The 23,233-nt window shown below is 38.3% G+C and overlaps 1 protein-coding gene and 1 non-coding gene across 2 annotated transcripts in view; one reads left to right on the top strand and one right to left on the bottom strand.

The window, feature by feature from the left end:
• The window catches only part of RARB (retinoic acid receptor beta), a 444,337-nt gene that overhangs the window by 215,491 nt on the left and 205,613 nt on the right, over nt 1–23,233 (top strand). The window lies entirely within an intron of this gene.
• LOC111761042 (U6 spliceosomal RNA) lies at nt 6,042–6,148 on the bottom strand. The gene has a single exon (XR_002794522.1). It is a non-coding gene; the product is annotated as a U6 spliceosomal RNA (small nuclear RNA).

The raw sequence follows: 23,233 nt of genomic DNA, 5'->3' as shown, positions 1-23,233 counted from the left end.
TGACAAATGTGAAATACCAGTACTTTTTAATTTACTTCTCGCTTTTAACACTGATCATTAGACCCTCTAATATAGACTGTGCTTGAAGTTTCTTCAGATTTTAAAGCACTAAAGAGGCATGTAGAATGTAAACTCTGAAAAAATTTTGCTTTCAATATTGCAAAAGAGCTTTGTGTGATGTCCTTTTTAATAATATAGAGCATTTAAAATAGCCAACACAACTTAGGGTCCATGTCCAAGCCAGATGAGTAATTAATTCCCCTGCGTCTGTTCTCTGGAAATTTCACACTGTTCACATCATCGTGGGTACTGAATGTACTTTAATGTCTATACACATTTGGGAGGCTGATTTTCAAATCCCAAGAATTCTTCAGTGTTCTTTAACATGGATTTGCAGAAACAATGGAAAATTTGCTCAGTTTGGTCCTGAACAAGTTCTGAATGAGACATGTATTGCATCAGCCACTTGGCTGTTGCTCCAGATCTTAATCATTGTTCACGTTTGAGCACCGTTTACACCGATCTTGTTCTTTGTTTTGTTCCATTCTCTTAGCCGATCATCCTTCCGTCATTCTCTCTTGACATGATTTTGTACTCTGGCCAAAGCACATTCTAGGGCCCTCACTCTTGAAAAAGTAGCAGAATAACTGAGAGTTTGGTGACCTTGTCACTTACCGCGGGCAGCCCATCAAAGGGCTCTAGCCTGTTCATTTAGCAAGAATTTACCAGCTACCTTACAACCAAGTGGGCTGAGGCTGCCCCTCTGAATTTCCATCACCTGCCTAATTAAATGCTGCTTCACAGGTGCGGTCCGGAACCAGCTTTGCCAACATCTCATGCTTTCTCCCCAGCAGGCAGCAGAATAAACACAAGGAACGCCTTGCCCTGTCTTCTAGTTCTCAACGCTACAAGGCAGTTCTTTTATCCTGGAACTCAACTGCTATCATCCTACTTGATAGGGAATACTTTAGATTCATTCCTATCCTCATTTTCTTCTCTTTTTTTAAATATAATTTTTATTTATTTTTAGAAGATATGTAGAATACATAAAATGTTACGTTAAAAAATATATAGGAACCTCTTATATTTTTTAATGTAACATTTTTTGTGTGTGATGTCTATATCTTCAAAAAATACGATTTACAAAAATGATGGGGTGGGGGGAGCGGGGTATATGAGAACCTCTTACATTTTTTATGTTTTTTAATGTAACATTCTTTGTGATCTATTAATTTTAATTTAAGAAGTGTAAAAAAAAAACAATAAATTGCTCTTTTTTTTCATGGCAAAAAAAAACCATATGCCCCATTCCCCACACCTCTCACCCTTCCCTGCATTAACAACTTCTTTCATTAGTGTGGTACATTCATTGCGATTGATGGACACATTCTGCAACATTGTCACACAGCATAGATCATAGTTTACACTGTAGTTTACACTTTCTCCCACTCCATTCAGTAGCTTGGAGCCATGAGCTACCTGAGCCTACTGGTATCTGTATTAACCATGTAGGGTGGAGACCTTTTGTTTACTTCTTTCATTTATTTACTTGTGTTATTTGCTGTATGGTCTCTGTAGCCCTTTGAGAGTAATCCTAGAAAAAAATTGGGGTTTCCGAACAGAAATTTGGTTAAGGTGAGTCCTCAGATTCCCTCACCTGTGCTGGAGCTCGCTCATTTGGGCTCATAGAAACTGATCTCTTCTGGCATCTCTACCTGTCCCAGCCAGAGTTCTCCTGAGAAACAGAACCAAGAGGAGACATATATGTATACATAAAGAGATTCATTACAGGAATTGGCTCACATGACTGTGGTAATTGGCAAGTCCCAATTCCTTAGGGCAGGCTGCAAATTGGGAATTCCAGTGAAGATGACATTGAATTCCCCAGGAGAAGTTGGCTGGCCCAACTAGAGAGAGAAATTCTTCTTTCTGACCACTGGAATCCTCAGTTCTTTCTTTAAGACCTCCAATCGATTGGATGAGGAGATTTCTCTCATTGCTCAAGGCAGTCGTCTTTATTTGTAGATGTAATCAGCCATAGATGCAATCAACTGACTAATGATTTAAATCCATGAAATACCCTCACAGTAACAATCTGGCCGGTGCTTTCTTGACTGGACACCAAAACTTAGTCAAGTGGACGGACACATGAAATTAACCATGATACGACCCAACTCTACACTCAGTGACATCACATTGGTTGGTTCTTTTCTTTTTAAAGATTTATTTTATTTATTTCTCTCCCCTTCCCCCCCCCCCCCTCCATTGTCTGCTCTGTGTCCATTCACTATGTTTTTCTGCATCCATTTATATTATCAGGTGGCACTGGGAATCTGTGTCTCTTTTTTGTTGTGTCATCTTGCTGTGTCAACTCTCTGTGTATGCCACGCCACTTTTGGGCAGGCTGCAATGTTTTTCATATGGGGTACCTCTCCTTGCGGGGCGTACACCTTGCACATGGAGCCTCCCTATGCAGGGGCACCCTGTGTAGCACAGCACTCCTTGCACGCAGCAGCACTGCACGTGGGCCAGCTTACCACACAGGTCAGGAGGCCCTGGGGATTGAACCCTGGACCCTCCATATGGTAGAGAGATGCTCTATCAGTTGAGCCACATCTGCTTCCCACATTGGTTGATTCTTAAAATTGGCCATGGCCAGAGTATTTATACCATGGAAATCTACAAACACTACAAATCAGGGCTTTTTTTTTCCCTAAAGAGGCAGTTGTTAAATATTTACCAGCATACCAGTAGGCAAAAGTCAGCCTATATTTGGCATAAGAGGTCAATCCCTCACAAAAGCATCTGAAAATGTTCAGAGAAATTGGGGCTGCTTCTCTAAATCAATGGGTCCCAACTCTATAAGACCCAATATCTTCTGTATATTTTAAATATTTCATAACATATCATATGCCATTCTTAAATGACATTCATAGGTAATATAATCTATCTGATCAAAACATTTAAAAAATCAGAATACCCCAATGACATAAAGGAAAAATGAAAGGAAAGTGTTTCTACTGAAATCATATATACTTTAATATGGAAATGCTTGGGTCTGACTACACTACAAGACATGGAGTTCCAACCGTTATACTGAAAGAGTATGAAAGCAGCAGCCACAATGCAAACTGACAGAAGAGAGGTTTTGGTGAATCAGAAAGTGATTTTCTGAACTGATGAACAACTTTTGTTCAATTCTCCACAAAATAAAAAATACTTTTCCCTCAATTCACAAGGCCAATCCATCTGGGAAGACCCAGTGCATGTTAAAACATTCACACACACACACAAATAATAGTGTGTATTTGTGAGAAGGAATTAATTTCTAGGCTCGGCTAATTATACGTCTACCTACATGAATTATCGACATTCTAAATTTGTGTGGGTCATTTTACAGAATAGCTGATATCTCTGTCACCTAAATGTCAATAGTGCACCCAGTGAAAGAGGCGACCAAAAATATCTCCCAAAGACCCCCAAAGCACCCAAGGGAGTACTGGCCTGGTTGAGAACCAGTCCTCTAAATCAAGGTCAAAGGATCTGCCCTTAAGGGCCATGGGCCTGTTTGTATCCCTTTGTCTTGATGGATTGGTACAAAAAAGGAAAATGTACTGACCACAAGGATGGTGACATCCAGAGAGGTTCCAAGTTGCCCAAACTCCCAGTGAGTCTAAGAAATGCAGGAATATCTTTGGAAAAGGTGACAGGGCCCTGAGAAGAGATAGCAGTGCACAAGAGTCTCCTCTCCAGCAAGGGCAGTGCAGCAGCCTGCCTTGGATCTGGGAAGGCTGGGGAAGAGATTGGGAGCAGCAGACCCTGGGGAAATGGAGACTGCAGTAAGTCTTTCATCCAGGAACCAGAGGTAGCTAGAGTCATTGTGAAGCATTTCAGAGCTGGGGAATCCCTTGAAATGACTCCTTAAATTATCAAATAGCTCGTGACTTTAACTGGGATAGCATTTCCTTCTAATAATGGTGTGGTCAAGGTGTCTCTCAATGGGGAATTAACAGCAGACAATTATCAAGAGGAAAAGGGATATTTTATTTTTCCCTTTGTCCCTTATTTTCTTCGTCCTCCTGCAATTAATTTCTCAGGTGTCTATTTATTTATTTTGGTTCACATTATGATTTATATTTTAGCCTATTCACTTTTATAAATTTTTGGTGACATTTAACATGTCTTTTTTTTTTTTTTTTTTGCCCCTATGATCTCTTTATTTTTTTAAATGTTACTTTCAAAAAGGCATTTTCGGGACTTGGAGTTGTCCTGGGTGGTGCTGCAGGGACAGTTACTGGACATTGTATGTCCTCCCATGGCCCACTGGGTGGACTGTGGGAGAGTGTGGGCTATGGTGTGGGCCATTGACCATGAGATGCAGCCGTGCTCAGAGATGTATTCACCAAATGCAATGAATGTCCCATGATGATGGAGGAGGTTGTTGTTATGGGGGGAGGAATGGGGTGAGGGGTGAGGGGGGGGTGGGGGGTATATGGGGACCTCGTATTTTTTAATATAACATTTAAAAAAGAAATAAAGAGGAAAAAATAAAGATAAAAATTTTTTTTAAAAGTATATGAGGTTTGCATATAGCCCCCACCCCTCCTCACCCCACTCCTCCCACATCAACAACCTCTTTCATCCATTGCATTTGGTTAATATATTTTGTAGCACTGCTGTAGCACATGGATAATAGTTTATATTGTAGTTTGCACTCTCCCCCAGCCCACTCAGGGGGCCATAGCAGGACATAAAATGTCCAGCCTCTGTCCCTGCAGTACCACCAAGAACAACTCCAAGTCCCAAAAATGCCCCCACATCACATCGCTTCTTCCCTATCCCTGCCCTCAGCAGCTGCTGTGGCCACTTTCTCCACATCAATACTATAATTTCTTCCATTACTAGTCACAATAGTTCCATAGTAGAATATCAGTAAGTCTATTCTAATACATACTCTATTCCTCCATTCTGTGGACCCTGGGTTGGTTATGTCCACTCCACCTCTATATCAAGAGGGGGCTTAGATTCCACATGGATGATGGATGCAATTCTTCTGCTTGAAGTTGTAGGCACTCTTGGTTCCCTGGTGTGGTGGTTGACCTTCTTCACCTCCCTGTTAGCTGACCTGGGTAAGTCCAATGAACCAGAGGGTAGGAGTTGCAAGTGTGCTGAGGCTCAGGGCACAGCTGGCACATGGCCAGTCCAGAGATTCAAGTCTCCTGAGTATGCACCAACCTCAGCACCAACTACAGGTTCAGTAAAAGTGACTGAAGAGGCATATGTAGAAAGGTCACATCTGAGTCCGACTCCACCACACTTAGGAACACAAATTCCAAAGTAGGGCCAACTGACATGGCACTGAACTCCAGAGCCATCTGCCATGACCATAGAACCTGTGCATCTCCATAGCCCTCAAGAGAACCAGTACCTGGAGTTGTATCCACTTTGGCTCTCTGGAGTCCTGCTGAGGCATGCATAAGTGTGACTCCTCTGATGACCTCCCAACTCTTTTTTTGAAGACTCTTAGCCAGATAAACTCATTTGTCTTTGCCATTTCCCCTTTTTCTTCAAGGTCAAAAAGCAATTTTTAATGCATGATCCTACATATAGCCTGAGATATTCTGCTGGTCTGAGTTGACCCTTTTATTCAAGGTCTTTTTCTAGTTACACCACTAGCTGGTGCTTGGTAGTAATCCCTCAGCTCCAGAGAGGCTCATCCCTGGGAGTCATGTCCCATGTTGGGAGGAAGGTAATGCATTTACATGCTGAGTTTGGCTTAGAGAGTGACCATATTTGAGCATGGAGACTCTCAGGAGGTAACTCTTAGGCATCCTGCTGCTCTTGGCCCAGTTCATATTTCAGGCACACAGGCTCGTAAGCATAGTCATCAGTATCAAGGGCTCATTGTTGGACCATCCTTCTTTGTTGGTCTTTGCCATTGCACTTGGGAGATTGTTGCTGTTCCATTGGGGAATGTGATAGAGTTCCCCAGCTAGGAACTCAGCCAGTTCCTCAGTTGTCATTTGTAACTGTAACTACTAAAAAATATGGAATGCTTCATGAATTTGCATGTCATCCTTGCCCAGGGGCCATGCTAATCTTCTCTGTATCATTCCAATTTTAGTATATATGCTGCTGAAGTGAGCACTCAGGTATCTATTTAAAAGATAAAAATTGTATCTTAATATATTGAGGTTTTGGTGTTTTTCATTAGATGTTGATATTACCAAGAGGCCTGATTGCCTAGATGCCAACATGAGGGTTCATCAAAATGCTCTTGGTATTTAGAGCTAGTTCTATAGTGACTCTTAGCCTCCCCACCACCACCTTTATTATTTGACCTGCTTTTGGTCAAGATTCTTGACTGAAGTATTTGTTCTCAAACTTTTTCAACACATCCAGACTGTTTTTGAACTTTCTATAACTGGAATCCTAGAGTAGTATTTTTGTGCATATATCTGGCTTCTTTTACTTAACATTATTTTGTGGCATTTGTTTGCACTATTACATGTAGTAGTTCATTCTTTCTCATCACAGGATAGTATTCCATTGTATGCATATTCACATTTTATTTATCCATTCATTAGAACATTTGGATAGTTTTCAGTTTGGGGCTATTATAATTAGTGCTGCTTGTGACCAATATACAATTTTTACATATGCATATATATGCATTTCTATCATATGTATATGTAGCAATGGAATTGCCAAGGCACAGGGCCTGTGGCCTTTTTAGAATCCAGTAGATATGCCAGATGCTTTTCTGAGGTGGCTGTACAAATTTCCATGCCCACTGACAGTATATGAAAATTCAGATTTCTCCATATCTTCATCAACCCTTGATATCTTTGGTTTTTTCTTTTATTTTAGCCATACTTGTAGGTATGTAGTGGTATTGTATTGTGATCTTAGATTTAATTTCTCAGATTACTAATGAAGTTGGGCACCGTTGCAATGAAGACTGGGTAGTATTTAGCTGTAGCATACCAACATGGCCAGCATTTATTCTCAAGTGTTACTGTCTATATCATATTGGTTGTTAAATATTCCATTAAATACCATTTTCTATAACTGCTCCATTGAGGTAACACTGACATACAATAAACTGAACATATTTAAAATGTAAAATTTGATCATTTTTAACATATGTATATACCTGAGAAACTATCACCACAATCAAGATAATGTACATACCCATCACCCCCAGAAGTTTCTTTTTTTTTTCAAGATTTATTTTCTATTTATTTCTCTCCCCTTCCTGCCCCGCCCCGCCCCCAGTTGTCTGCTCTCTGTGTCCATTCGTGTGTTCTTCTGTGTCCACTTGTATTCTTGTCAGTGACACCAGGAATATGTGTGTCTTTTTGTTGCATTATCTTGCTACATCAGCTCTCCATGTGTGCGGCCACACTTCTGGGCAGGCTTTGCTTTCTTTGTGCAGGGTGGCTCTCCTTAGGGGGCGCACTCCTTGTGTGTGGGGCTCCCCTACATGGGGGACCCGTGCGTGGCATGGCACTCCTTGCGCGCATCAGCACTGCGTGTGGGCCAGCTTCACTACACGGGTCATGAGACCCTAGGTTTGAACCTTGGACCTCCCATATGGTTGGCGCATGCTCTATCAGTTGAGCCAAATCCACTTCCCTATCTTGTGATTCTAATTTGCATTTCCCCAATGGCTAATGATGTTGAGCATCTTTTCACATGTTTATTTTCCATAAGTGCATCATGTTTGGTGACGTTTGTGTTCAAATCATTTACCCTTTGTACTTAGGGAGTGTTCTGTTATTGTTGAATTTTGAGATTTCATTTATGCATTCTAAATACAAACCTTTTATCAGATGCTTTGCAAAGTTTTTTACCTTGTCTGGTTTTCCTTCTAATTTTATTAATAGCCTTTCAAAAACAGAAGCTTTTAATAGCGATGACGCCTAAGTTATCAGTTTGTTTTTCATGTGCCATAATTTTTGTATGGTAGCAAAGAAACTTTTGTGAAGTCTAGGGTCACAAGATTTTTTCATGTTTTCTTCTAAAAGTTTTACAGTTTTATGTTTTACATTTAGGCCCAGTTAGGTTGAGATCCATTTTGAGTTAATTTCTGTAAAGAGTAAAAAGTATGGATTGACACTTGTTTTTTCTAAATAAGTATCTATTTCTGCTGTTTTGTGGGTTTTTTTTTTAACTATCCTTCCTTTCCTGAATTGTCTTTGCATCTTTGTCCAAAATTAGGATGAATCTGACAGAACAGAAAACAGAAATGAAAGGAAAAAAGAAGGCCTAACTCTTGCTGATACTGTTGAATCACTGGATCAAATCAACCCTGAGGTTCTCCCTATCTCCAGACTTTCCATTCATACGAGCCAATAAATCCTCACCATTTAAACCAAAAAAAAAAAAAAAAAAAAAATTAGTTATCTATACATAAGTAGTCTATTTCTGGACTCTTTCTACTATTCCATTGATTGATTTGTCTACCTTTGTGCCAAAATCATACTGTTTTGATTATGGTAGCTTTCAATAAGTCTTGAAATCAAGAAATGTTAGTCTTCCATATTTGTTCTTCCTTTTCAAAATTGTTTTGGCTATTTTAGGTCCTTTGTATTTCCTTACAGGTTTTAGAATTTGTCTCTCAATTTCTAAAAGAAAACCTGTTGAGATGAGATTATGTTGAATATATAGATCAATTTGGGAATCTATCTAGATATCTTAGCAGTATTGAGTTTTCTGTTCTGTAAACGTATATATTGACATTTATCTCTCCATTATTTAGGTCCCATTAATTTCTCTCACCAATGTTTAGTAGTTTTCAGAGTTCAGGTTCTTTCACATATTTTGTCAGATTTATCCCAAGTATGTCATATTTTGATGCTATATTACATGGCTTTTTTATTTTATTTTTTTTGAGGTTCCAGGGCTGGAGATTGAACCTGGGACCTCATAGGTGGGAAACCAGTACTTAACCACTGAGCCACATCAGCTCCCTTAAGTTAATTTTTGTCTTGTTTGTTTGTTTTAGGAGGCACAGGGAACTGAACCTGGGACCTCCCATGTGGGAAGCAGACGCTCATCCACTTGAGCCACATCTGCTCCCTAAATAGCATTTTGAAATTCAATCTCCAATTGTTTATTGCCAGCACATAGAAATACATTTGATTTTTATATATTGATTCTGCAATCTGCTAAACTTCCTTTTTAGTTTTAGCAGCTATTTTGTAGATTCCATCAGATCTATATGGTCAGTCGATTGTGGCATTTGAAAATAAAGATAGCTTTATCCCTTCCTTTCTAATCTTGAAAATTTTTATATCTTTTCCTTGCTTGATTGCCCTAGTTAGAATCTCCAATAAAGTGGTGAATAGGAATGATTAGAGCTGACATTTTTTTCTATGCCCTGATCTTAGAGCAAAAGAGTTTATTCTTATACCATTAAGTGTGATGTTATCTGTAGGTTTTACATAAATGCCCTTAATGAGTTTGTGAAAGTTACCTTTTATTTCTACTGGGCTGAGCGAATGTATGAGAAATGAATGGTGGATTTTGTCAAATGCTTTTTATGTGTCTACTAAGGTGAACATATGGTTTTGCTTTATAGGTTAGTTAATATTGTGAACTACACTGCTTGCTTTTCAAATTTTAAACCAACCTCACATTCTTAGGATAAACCCCACTTTCTCATAGTGTATTATTATTTTAATAGAGTATTGTGTTTGGCTACCTAAACCTTTGTTTGGAATGATTATATCCATGTTAATGCAAAATATTGGTTTGTAGGTTTCAAATATCTTTGTCTAGTTTTTGTATCAGGTAATTCTTGCTTCATAGGATGAATGGAAAATATTTTATTCCTCTTCAATTTCTGAGTGAGTTTACATGGAATTGATAATATTTCATTCTTGCCATATCTTACATCATGGAAACATGTGGGTCTGTAGTTTTCTTTGGGGGAAGACTTTTCACTACAAATTCAATATCTTAAATATCAAGCTATCTATTTCTTCTTTTGTGAGCTTTGGGAGTTTGTGTCTTTCAAGAAATTGGTCTATTTCATCTAAGTTGTTGAATTCATGCATCATGTTCTTAATATTCTCTTTTTATCTTTTTAATACATGTAGAATCTGTAGAGTTCCCTTCTCTCATTCCTGATGTTGGAAACTTGTTTCTCTCTTTTTTTCCTTATCCATCTAGCTGAACATTTATCAATTGTTAAATTTTTCTAAAAAAAAAAGCTATCGGTTTTCTCTATTTTTCTGTTTTCTATTTCTTTGATTTCTGATTTGAAATTTATTTCCTTTCATTTTCTTACTTTGGAATTAATTTGCTCCCCTTTTTAAAATTTCTTAAGATAGAACCTGAGATCATTGATTTGAGACCATTCTTCTTTTATAATATAGGCCTTCAGTGCCATAAGTTTTCCATAAATACTTTCACAGGAGCAAATTCTGATATGTTGCTTTCATTTTCATTCAGTCAGAAATAATTTCAAATTTACTTTTTAATTTCTTCTTTGAATCCATGGACTATTTTATTTTTAAGATTTATTTTATTTATTTTTAAATTTCTCTCTGCCCCCTTACTGTTCGCACTTGCTGTGTGCTGTATTTAGGAAACACCAGGAACTGAACCCAGGACCTCCGATGTGGGAGAGAGGCGCCTAATCACTTGAGCCACCTCCATTCCCTGCTTTGTTGTGTATTTCGTTATTTTTTCCTTTTGTGTCTCTTGTTGAGTCATCGTGTTTTGCTTGCCCATCACATCAGCTCAATGTCTTGTCTTCTTTTTAGGAGACACTGGGAACCTCTGCTGCCTGCCTAGTTGTATCTTTTATTATGTTTTTCTTCTTGTGTCTCTTGTTGTGTCAGCTTGCCATGCCTGCCCATCATTCCAGCTTGCTGTCTTCTTTAGGAGGCACTGGGAACCAAACCACAGACCTCCCATGTGGTAGGCAGGAGCTCAATCGCCTGAGCCACATCTGCTTCCCCATGGGTTATTTTGAAAAATGTTATTTGGTTTCCAAGTATGTGGGAATTTTTCTGATATCTTTCTGACACTGATTCCTAATTTAATTTCATGTAGTTAAAGAATATACTATGCATGAATTCTGTTTTAGTTTACTTTGCTGCTGAAAGCAGCTACTGTAAAATGTATATGGGAATTTATTACCTTATAGGCTAACAATTTTGAAGCTGTGAAAATGTCTAAATCTATGCATCCTCAAGACAATGCTTTCTTCCTGAAGACTGGCTACTGGTGATCCTGGACTCCTTGTCACATGGCAAGGCACATGGTAGCATTTGCTGGTCTCTCCCTTCTCTTCTGGGTTTCATTGCTTCCAACTTCCTGCTTATATGGCTGTCTTTCTCTTTGTCTGAATTTCGTTCTCTCATAAAGGACTTCAGTAAAAGGATTAAGACACACCTGAATGAGACAGATTACATCTTAAGTTAAGATCCTACTTACCAAGAGATCTTACCTACAATGGGTCCACACCCACAGGAATGGATTAGCTTTAATAACATGATTTTCTGGGGTACATTCAGATTCAAACCACCACAACTGCAAACCATTGAAATGTCTTCAGACTTGTTTTATGGCCCAGAATATGGTCAATACAAATAAATATTCTGTGTGCACTTGAAAAGAATGTGTATTTTGCTGTTGTTTGGTGGAATGTTCTAGGAATGTCAATTAGATCTAATTGGTTGGTAAAATTGTTCAAATTTTCTATATCCTTACTAGTTTTGTGTCTACTTTTTCTATAATTATTGAAAATGGGTATTGAAATATCTTACTATAAATATGAATTTGTCTGTTTCCCTTTGCAGTTCTATTTCTGACTCATGTATTTTGATGGTCTGTTATTAGCTTCATAAACATTTGGGATATTTATGTCCTTCTGGTAGAATAACTGATTTATCATAATGAAATTGTATTCTTTATCCCTATCAGTGTTCTTTGCTCTTAAATCTAATTTGTCTGATATTAATATAGTGATTCCAACTTTTTTTTAGACGGTACTGGGGATTGGTTCTAGGACCTCATATATGGGAAGCAGACACTCAACCACTAGGTTATAACTGCTACCCTCCAACTTTTTCTTTTTCCAGTTATTTTTGACTAATATTAGTAAGGTATATCTTTTTCCATGCTTTTATTCATTTTTAACCTATTTGTGCCTTTATACTTAAAGTGATTTTCTTACAGTCAGCGTATAGTTGGGTCTCAGTTTTTTATTCAGTCCGACAATCTCTGCCTTTTCATTTTTGTATTTTGATTATTTACATTTAATGTAATTATTGATATAAATTAGGTTTAATAGTTTCATCTTACTGCTTGTTTTCTGTTTGTTGAATTTGTTCTTTGTTTCTTTTTTTCTCTTTTTTTTTTCTTCAGTTAGTAATTTTTTATTCTATTTTATCTCCTCTCCTGGGCTATTAGCTGTAACTTTTTGTTTTATTTCAGCAGTTGCTTTAGGGTTTATAGTATAAACATTTAAATTATCATGGTCTACCCACACCCACAGCCAACATCACACTCAATGGCTCAATGGGGAAAGTTTGAAAGCTGTCCCTCTAAGATTTGGAACAAGACAAGGATGCCCACCATCATAATTGTTATTCAATAGTGTGCTAGAAGTTCTAGCTAGAACAATTAGACAAGAAAATAAATGAAAGGCACCCAAATAGGAAAAGAGGAAGTAAAACTCACACTAATCATGGATGACATGATCCTTTATTTAGAAAATTTTGAAATGTCTATGACAAAGCTACTTGAGCTAATAAATGAGTTCAGCAAAGGGGCAGGATACAAATCATGCAAAAATCAGTAATGTTTCTGCAAACTAGTATTGAACAATCTGAGGAGATATCAGAAAAAATTTCATTTACAATAGGGACAAAAAGACCCAAATACCTAGGAATCAATTTAACAAAAGAAGTATAGGACCTATGTGCAGAAAACTACAAAACAATGGTGAAAGAAATTAATGAAGACCTAAACAAATTGAACAACATTCTGTGTTCATGGATTAGAAGACTAAATATTATGAAGATGTCATGCCTACCCAATTGTTTAATAGATTCAGTGCAATATCAATCAAAATTCCAAAAGCCTACTTTACAGAATTAGAAAAGGCAATTACCAAATTCAATTGGAAGGGAAAGTGCACCTGAATAGCCAAAAGCATTCTAAAAAAGTAGAGCGACGGGGGAGGAATTTCACTGCCTGATCTTGAACCATATTACAAAGCTACAGTGGTCAAAACAGCATGGTACTGGCATAAAGAAAGGCACATTGACCAGTGGAATAGAAATGAGGGTCCAGAAATAAACCTTCCCTATACAGGCAAATGGTTTTTGACAAACATATCAAGTCCATGTTAATGAGACAAAACAGGCTCTTCAACAAATGGTGCTGGGATAACCCGATATCCATAACCAAAAGAATGAAAGAGGACCCCTATCTCACTCCCTATACAAGAATTAACTCAAAATGGATCAAAGACCTAAATATAAAAGCCAGGACCATGAAATCACTAGAAGAAAATGTAGGGAAATATCTTAAAGACCTTGTGGTAAATGGTCATTTTTTGGATCTTACACTCAAAGCATGTGCTACAAAAGAAAAAATAGATCAATGGGACCTCCTCAGAATCAAACACTTTTGCACCAGACAGGACTTCATCAAAAGGGTGAAAAGGCAGCTGACTCAGTGGGAGAAAATATTTGGATATTGCATGTCCAATAAGGATTTAATATCCATGGTATACAGAGATGTTACAACTCAACAATAAAAAGACCAGCGACCCAATTAAAAAATGGCCAAAAGACTTGAATAGACATTTGTCCAAGGAAGAAATTCAAATGGCAAAAAAACATATGAAAAAATGTTCAACATCACTCATGATTAGAGAAATGCAAATCAGAACTACAATGAGAAATCATTTCATATCTATCAGGATGGCAACTACTAAAATGACAGAGAACTGAAAGTGTTGGAGAAGATGTGGAGAGACAGGAACACTTATTACTGTTAGTAGGAACGTAGAATAGTACAGCCCCTGTGTAGGACTGCTTGGCAGTTCCTAAAGAAGCTGAGTACAGATTTTCCATGTGATCCAGCAATAGCACTACTGGACATATACCCAGAAGAGCTGAGAGCAGTGAGACGAACAAACATTTGCACACTGATGTTCATAGTGGTTTTATTACTATTGCTGGAAACAACCTAGGTATCCATCAACTGATGGATGGATAAACAAACTGTGGTGTATACTCATCATGGAATATTATGCAGCTGTGAGAAGAAATGAAGCCTTTAAGTATACGACAACATGGATGAACGTGGAGGATGTTATGTTGAGTGAAGCAACCAGTAACAAAAAGACAAATACCATATGACTGCACTGCTGTGAACTAAATATATTGTGTGGAGGTAATAACTTGAATATGGGTCACCAGAAAATAGAATGAGGCTAGAGAATGGAAAGCTGAGGGTTATCTTGTGCAAAATTCGTAAAATGGATGCGTGATATTCTTTGGCAATTAATAGAAAGGTGAAAGCCAATGTAATGGGTGTAACTAGCCATACTGTTATATGGTTATGACAGTGGTTTAAAGGGAAAGTCTAAGGTCATGTATAGTATTGAAAGGAAAGCTAAAAAATGTAACATGGGAATGTATAGCACAGTGCAACCACATATGAAATATGATTATGAGTAAAATTGCTTATGTAAGACCGTTTTTCTTTGAAACTGAACTAATGTATGTTAATACTACAAGATGTAGATAACAGAGGGAAAAAAAAAACATTTTGCTAAGTGAAAGAAACCAGACACAAAGGATTTCCTGTTTTATGATTCCATTTATATAAAATGTAAATATAAATCAGTTTATGAAGATGAAATTAGATTAGTGGTTATGTAGGGATGGGGAAAGATAGAGGGATGGAGAGGTGACTGCTGAGGGCTGTGGAGGTTTTCTTTTTTGGGGTAATGAAATTGCTCTAAAATGTTTTGTGGTAATAAATGCACAACATTGTGCTTATATAAAAGCCATTGATTATATACTTTGGATAGATCATATAGTATGTGAATATATCTCAATAAAACTGCTTAATAAATAAATAAATATGCAAGAATATCCAGAAATAGCAGCTATGAACATCAGCAAGAGATTGAGAAGTGAAGAATTTTCTTATTTGTTTGTTTGCCTGGTTTTGTTTATTTTTATTATTATTAATGAAATAATGAAAATGCCCTATAATGATGGAAATGGTAAATGCACAACTATGTGATTGTACCAAAGATAATTGCACACTTTGCATGAATTGTATGCTTTATTAATATGTATCAATAAATTTGATTTGTTTTAAAAAAGGAAAAAAATTCACCGACTCCTGCTATAGAGTCATATTCTGCCCAGTATCCTTTTCTTTTGTTTGAAAGACTTCCTTTAATATTTCTTATAATGTGGATCTTCTGCTGCTGAATTCTTTCAGCTTTTTCATGTCTGAAAAAATCTTTTGTCTTTGCTTCTTTTGGGTATAGAGTTAGCAACTTTTTCTTTTCCTCTCATTACTTTAAAAACGGCACTCTACTGTCTTTTCACTTGCATTGTTTCAGAAGAGATAGCTGCTGTTCCTCTGTGACTAATGTCTTTTTTTTTTCTATGACTGCCTTTAAAAGTTTTTTTCAACGTAGTTTTGAGCAATTTAGTTAAGTTATGCCTTGGTATAATTTTTTTCATGTCACTTGTGCTTGAGGTTAATGAACATCTTCAATCTGCTGGTTTAGTGCTTTCATCAAATTTGTAAAATTGAATATCCTTCAAATATTTCTCTGTCCCATTCCTTTCTTTTAGGGACTTCCATTACTGCCATTACATATGCTAGGCCACTAGAAGTTGTCCCACAGCTCACTGTTTAACCTTTCATATTTTTTAAAATCCCTTTTTCCTCTCTGTGCTTCATTTTAGAAAATTTATCTTGCTTCTATCTTTAAGTTCTCTAATCTTTTCTTCTGCAGTGTCTACTGTGTCAATTAAAACCATACAGTGTATCTTTCACCTGAGACCTTGTAGTTTGCATCTCTTTTTGTATCTTTCATATTTCTACTCTTTGAACACTTGGATTTAAGCTACAATAATTGTTTTAATTTTGTTATTTGCTACATCTAACATCTGTGTCAGTTCTGGCTTGGTTCCAGCTAATTGATTATTTTCCTCATTAGGGGTCAGGTTTTCTTCTTTGCATGCCTGGTGGCCAGACATTATGAGGATTACTTAGTTAGAAATGTCCATTTTTGTATTTCTATAAATATTCTTAAATTCTGTTTGGGGATTATTTGGAAACAGTTTGATCCTTACAGGTCTTGCTTTCTTTTCTTTTTCTTTTTCTTTTAGATTTATTTTATTTATTATTTCTCCCCTGCCCCCTTTGTTGTTTGTATTCACTGTCTGTTCTCTGTGTCCATTCATTGTGCGCTCTCTCTGTCTACTTGTTTTCTCTTTAGGAGGCACCAGGAACCAAACCTGGGGCCTCCCATGTGGAAGAGTCACCTCAGTTTGCTGCTTTGTTGTGTCTCTCATTGTGTTTCCTCTTTGTGTCTTCTCATTTCACCATGATGTTGCATCAGCTCACTGCGCCAGCCTGTCATGCCAGCCTGTTGGTCAGCTCGCTGTCTTACTCATCTTCTCTAGGAGGCACCAGGAACCAAACCTGGGACCTCCCATATGGTAGACAGGTACCCAAATCCTTGAGCCACATCTGCTTCCCAGGTCTTGCTTTTATTATTTCTTTGGCATATCTGTAGCAGTACTCACTCAAGGGCTAATTATTCCCCCTACTGAAGCAAGACCTTTCTGAATACATTAGCCCCATGCCCCAAGAATGGTAAGTTTGGGCAGCCTGGCTTGTGGGAAGAGGCACTGTTCCCATCTGTATGAAGGCTGAGCACTGTGCCCTTTAATCCTTTCAGATGACATATTTTCCTGGCCCTCAGATACCTACACTGATCAGTATCCCACTAGACTCTTGGGGGGACCCTCTGAAGATCTCCAGTATTCTCTCTGTGCAGGTCTCTCTTTAGTTTTCTGTCTTGCAAACTTTAGCCTCCTTAGTCTCCAACTTTCTCATCTCTTTCTCTTCAATTTAGGGAGTTCACCAGCCTGAGAACTCTCAAGGTAGTAGATTGGGGCAACTGAAAACCCACCATTTAGTTTCTTTTGTCTGGTTTGCTTGTTTGTTTGTTTTTCTTGCTTCAGACAAGAGGATAATTATCTGGAAGTGGAAGTCTTAAATATTGTGTATACGTGTGTGTGTGTTTAGGAGATACCAGAAATCGAATGTGGGTCCTCCTACATAGGAAGAAGACACTTAGCCATTGAGCTACATCTGCTCCCCAATGAGAGTTGGTTTCTTTGTTTATTTTTAGGAGGTTCCAAAGATAGAAACCAGGACCTTGTACATGGGAAACAGGCATCCAACCACTTGACTATATCTGCTCCCCTTAAATATTGTTTTGATGAGTAGTCCTCTGATATCACAAGCAAATTATCTATACAAGCCAAAGTGACATTGTCAGATTAAACATGTACATGAAAAACAATCTTCTGAAGGCCTGTAAAACCAGTAAAGACAATCAGTGGTCCTTTTTTTTCTTTTTAAGGGAAGATGTGAGCTTAAAAAACAATGATGCATAATGTACGGAATTCCCATACATCACCTCTCCATCAACACCATACATGGCTGAGGAACATTTGTTACAGATTATGAAATAAAATGATCAGACTATTACCACTAACTGTGGTCCATCAGAGGTCTTTTGTATACCATTTCAGAATAACTATTTCAAAGTGTTTTGAAATACTTTGTCCTACAGAGTGAGAAAAATTAAAATCATTTAAAAAAGCATCCTTTCCTCATCTATGTGAAGGTTGAACTTTCATGGTAGAGAATCAAAAGGACCATTCATAGGGCATAGGTTTCATTTTTTAAAATGTCACGTAATAGTCAATTTTATTTTACTTACAGTGGGGCCGTTTTTGATTTCCTTGAAACAGTAGGTCATAGTTTCTGCCAATTTAAAATTTCTCCCAAGTTGTTCATGGCTCTACTAATCAATGTCTTTACAGAAGTACTATTCATTCATTCATTCATTCATTCAAAAAATATTTATTGAGTATTTACTATGAGTCATGAACTATTACAGTAACTAAGGCCATAGAATTGAACTGGATAGAGTTGCTGCTCTCAAGAACATCTCATTCTATTATGGGGTGCCATAAAATAAAGAATAAAAATATGTCAAATGATAATAAAAGCAATAAATAAAAAATACAGGGCCAAGGAACAGACATTGCTAGATGTAATTGAGTCCTATTTTAAATGGGATTGTCAGTATAGGTAGTGTATTCAAAAAGACCTAGAGAAAGTGATAAAATAATCAGTGTAGAGGTTTAGGCAAAGACTATTCCAAGCAGAGCAAAAATAAAATAAAAACTACTGAGGAAGTGTATTTGGCATGTTTATACAATAGCCACAGACGGTTCTTAGGGTATTTGAATTGAGAATTTTAGACCTAGAAGAAATCCTCAAAATTAGCCTGTTACAGGATTGTCGGTGGATTTTATCTTCAAAGCCAATTCAGTGATTAGCAGTGAATCCTTACAATAGGGCTTGTCAAACTTTTTCTATAAAGGTCAAGATCATAAATATTTTTCAGCTTTGTGGGCCATTCAAATTCTTTTCTAATCCCTCAGCTCTGTCCTTGTAGTGGGAAAGCAGCCATTAACAATCCATAAACAAGTGACCATGTTCCACGCTCCAATAAAACTTTATTTAAAAAAACAGGTGGTGGGGTGGATTTGGCCCTCGGGGTCTACCAACCCCTGGCCTAAAGTATGGAGTTGGGCAGCCTTACCTGGTTCTTTCAGAGGGACGCATTTATAATGTCCGCCATGGGCGCAGATGTGACCCCTTAGCAACATTTTTGCAAACGCTGAGTCATATCAGCCTCTTCATGCAACTGATAAGACCAGAGAAATTCTCACAGGCTGTTAGTAGAGAGTTAAAGCCCTGTCCTTCCCAACTCAGCGGTACCTCATTAGTCTGCTCTTACCCTTCCAGATTTGCCAATGAGCATGTCACATAGTTGATGGTAATAGAGCTTTGGGGACTGCTTCCTTCTCCAGGAGCAGCCCAGATAGCTAGAAGCAACCTCAGCCTACAGCTGAGCCTTTTCTAGGAAGCCACTGATAGTGTTCAGAGCTAGAGGTTAGGTCTTCCACAGAGCCTGGGTCACCCTCTGTTTAAGCCATTGGAAAAATAAATGACAACCTCTGCCACTTGTCTCTGAATCTGCAGCATGGCTGAGAGTGGCCATCAGCTGCTTTCCCTGGCACTGAGCGGATGGCTCATCCTCCCAGCAAGACCCAACCAAGGAAGAAGAGTGAGGCTTTCACACAAGGGAAATGTGGCTCTGAGGCTCAGGCGATTGCGTGAGAAAATACCTAGACCACCTTTTTTCTTATTTAAAATTTTAAACTAATCAAAAAAAAAAAAAGATTTAATGAATTGGAATATGGGTTAAACTTGGTTTTTTAAAAAAGGACCCAAAAATGTGGTAGCATGAATAAGACAGAAGTTTATTTCTCTCTCGTGTAACCCTCTAGAGATGTACCGTCCCAGCTGGCAGTGTGGCTCTGCTCCACAAGGGCATTCAGGGATCTAGGCTCCTTTCCATTTGTGGCTTTGCCTTCCCCTGGGCTCCTGTCCTCATCGACATGGTCCACGCAGGATCCCACAGCCTTCCAGCCAGCAGGAAAGGGGGAAGATAGCAAGTGGAAGGCAGGAAGTTACTTTTTAAAGAAGAGACATGGAACTTCCGTGCAACACCTCTGGTCGCATTTTGTTCACGGAAACGAGATCACATAGGGATATCTAGCTATAAGGGAGGCTGAGAAACGTGGTCTCTATCTGGATCACTAGGTGCTCAGCTAAAAAATCCTATCATTGGCTCTCTCTGCCTCAAGGAGCCCGCATCAAATCTTGGTGTGTATTTCCGTCTTTCTCTCCCATTTCTCAGGAAGCTCTGTTCTTTCCCCCATTTCCCAAATAAATTCTTTTTACTGGCCTAAAAAAAAGAAAAGGGGGAAAAAATCCTATCATTGTGGAAGAAGGGGATAATGGATTTTGGAGGGTAGGATGAGGTAGAATTAGCAGTTTACCACAGTAACAATATGTTTTTGTCTCTCTTGTTAAATGTCTGAAGAGGGATGTCTAATATTTCACAGTACTTTAGGGTTTTATAAAGACCTTTCTCATACATTATTTAATTCAGTTCGTTGATAATATCATCATTTGCCAGTACATATTATCATTTGAAGTAGACATTTTCTTCATTTACAAATGAGAAGACCAAGTGAGACTCAAGAAGATTATGAGATTATTTAAAGTCCCATAGCCAGGAAGATAGAGTCACACTTGAATCTAAGGCTTTTCACTTGAGGCTCTGGAGTCTAACACTTCTATCCCAGCAACTTATCTTTCTTTACACGTAATCCTCAAATGTCCTCTAGTGCCTGTTCAGAAGTGGAATAACCCATCAGGGAAGAGTATCTGCCACTTCAGTGTACAGAGTAAATGCCTAAATTAAAATGCAGATTCTAAGACCCCACCCTAGCAATTTTAATTATGTAGCCCTGGGTGTGAAGCTCAAGAATCACAGTTTTGGGAATCCTTTCAGTGGCTCTTAGATTTTATCACTGAGTTTTGCTTAAGCAAGAAGGAAGAGATTTCATATTGTGGCCCATTCTTTTCCTCTCTCACCCTCCCTTGCTTATGTGTTCCCTTAACTTTTGGGAATGTTACCTTATGAATTATCTTTGCTAATCTCTTTTGCAGCATCTCTAACAAAAACGAATAAGCTGAGGACAGGATGACTAAGTGCCAAGAATTAATTTTGGAAACCACCAATGTCTTCTCAAACAGAAGCATTCAAATCCCTTGGTTGAAGTAGATGTTGAGAGATGTGAATTTACACCTGCAGTTTGAAAGGAGAGAACCTTTTTTTCATCAGAAAATATTTTATCATAGCCACATTACGTGTATGCCTGTATATAGCTGTATAACGTTTTCTCCACAGGTCATTGTTTCCCAACAGAAATTTCACGGGGATTTCTGTTTGGCTTTATGCCTCTCACACAATTACCGCTCAATCACATTGGACTTCTTTATTTGCCTTTTTCTCTCTTCAGACACCAGGATGAATTTAAACTCCATTCCCTTTGCAGTGGCCTCTCTGATGTATTTACTACTTTTTACATTCCCTTTCCCTATAGAACCTGATGAAAATTCCTTTGGGCTTTTAGCTTTCTCGTGGAGTCTGAAACTTTTGTGTTGCTAATAGAACTCGACCTCATTAGCATTTCAAATCCTAGGATGCTCTTAGAGATCAGTGTTAGATCTGAAGGACTCCCCAGCCCCAATCTGAGTTATTAAACCTGTTTAACTGAAATCCCCAGAGGCAATTCATTGCCTATGAAATTATTTCTGCCAGCACATCACATCAGGAAATCCCTTTCAAGCCTGCTTTTTCTAATTGTTCGAGGATTCTAGTGAAAGATGCACACATCACCGGAGAAGTCCCACTTTTATCCCTCTCCAAACTCTATTGATTGTCTGCCAAAATGCTCTCCTCTGCCACGTCACCTTTGGTGGTTAGGTCATGAGTAGATAGGGCATGGAATGGATGGCTGGGTACATGGGTGGGCAGTTGGATAGATACATGAGTGGAAGGATCAGTGACCAGGTGGGTAAGCAGAAGGGTGCATGGATTGATATATGGGTAAATGGTAGGATGGGGTGCATGGGTCTGTCGATAGATAGATAGATAGATAGATAGATAGATAGATAGATAGATAGATAGATAGATAAATAGATAGAAAGAAATATGATACATACATACAAGGAAGGTAATGCAAGTCCTCCATCTTGTGTAATATCCTTGTCATTTAATTAATTATCATTGGCCTATGTTCTTAAGGCTAACTTCCACTCCTGCAGAAAAGAGCAAGTCATTTGATCTATTTCCTGCATCTGACAGGAGCAACATGGCGGGGCTTGTGAAAGATTTCACTGCCATCCTGACCCAGGGTCTACAGTGTATATAAACAGGCTTCACTGCAGTGGTTCTTCACCAGGCATATGCTGCACAATCTCTTGGGGAAATTTGCTCAATTACATATTTCCGAGGTACATGCGGAAGATGTGCGTGCTTCTGGGTGAAAATAACTGCTCTGATAGAAGACTCTCTGTACCTGGTAGCAGTAATAATCGAGTGATATATTCCTGACTTCTTTGCTTCTCCCTAAGGATAGTTGACATTTTTAAAGTTAATTTTTTATGGCAGGCAACGCTCTAAGTGCTTTTTGCTTATATTACCCATTTAATAACCCCTTTTTGTGTGTGTGTGGGGGGGCATGGGGAACGAACCTGGGGACCTCATAAGTGGGAGATCGGCTCCCCTGAGTTGGTTCTTCTGTTTGTTTGTTTTTAGGAAGTACTGGGGACCAAACCCAGGATCTCCCATGTGGGAAGCACATGCTCAACTGCTTGAGCCACATCTACTCCCCATATTATCTATTTAATCTTTACCACTTTCCTTAAATATAGCTGTTAAACCATTAATAGCTCCCTTTTACAGGTGAGGTAATTAAGGCACCTAGAGGTTAACTAACTTGCTCAGAGTCACCCAGCTAGTAAGAAGTCACACTGGAGTTGAAACACAATCAGTTGGGGTTCCGAGTCCATGCTCCCACCCCTCATGTCACACATCCTCTCTAATCACCAAAGTGACACTTTAGAGCACCAAGCTCCTGTAGAATTTTCTGTGATGACAGAAATGTTGTCTATCTGTACCATCCCATATAGTAGCCACTAGCCACATGTGACTTTTGAGTACTTGAAATGAAGCTACTGCAACTGAGAAACTAACTTTTTAATTGTATTTAATTTTAATTAATCTAAACAGCACAGTTTTGGAGCCAACTAATAGCCTGTATTCATATATAAATGAAGCATCAAACTAGGAATTAGGGCAGGCATCTAGGTTATATTCATTGTATTTGCAAAGCACTCTCAAAATCCTTTGTGCTTTTTTGCGGCCTTGGAAAGGGCTTAACCATCCTTCTAAACATACTGCCAGGGAGGAGGTACATCTAACCCTAGCTAAGTAAAATGAGAC

The sequence above is a fragment of the Dasypus novemcinctus genome, chromosome 31 (genome assembly GCF_030445035.2).
Source record: "Dasypus novemcinctus isolate mDasNov1 chromosome 31, mDasNov1.1.hap2, whole genome shotgun sequence".
In the NCBI taxonomy this organism is placed as follows: Eukaryota; Metazoa; Chordata; class Mammalia; order Cingulata; family Dasypodidae; genus Dasypus; species Dasypus novemcinctus.
The sequence above is the reverse complement of the archived record's forward strand: the minus strand, read 5'-3'. Positions and strand labels throughout refer to the sequence as shown.